Source organism: Pomacea canaliculata, linkage group LG4 (genome assembly GCF_003073045.1).
Source record: "Pomacea canaliculata isolate SZHN2017 linkage group LG4, ASM307304v1, whole genome shotgun sequence".
In the NCBI taxonomy this organism is placed as follows: Eukaryota; Metazoa; Mollusca; class Gastropoda; order Architaenioglossa; family Ampullariidae; genus Pomacea; species Pomacea canaliculata.
In genome coordinates this window covers 19903830-19904128 of record NC_037593.1, presented here as the reverse complement: position 1 = coordinate 19904128, position 299 = coordinate 19903830, and positions in this window count along the sequence as shown.

The window sequence follows — 299 nt, the reverse complement described above, 5'->3', positions numbered from 1 at the left end:
TTGGTAATAGGATATGTCACCTTGGACTAGTTTTCTTAATCAGTGACCCAGCAGGTTCCAAGAACGGAATTTTTATTTCAAGTGTCAAAGTTGAGGCGCATGACCAATTATGTCTGCGTAAAGAGTACGAAGACAATGGCTGGAATAATTTCCTATAAAAGCTTCTTTTACGGAGTAGAAACAACTCACGAGTAAGATGTTGTTTATGTCGTTGAAAATGTTATCTAAAAGCATTTCATTAATATGCTGATGTAAAGTGTGTAACCTTGAACAGAATTTAGGCCATTGCTAAACAGCCA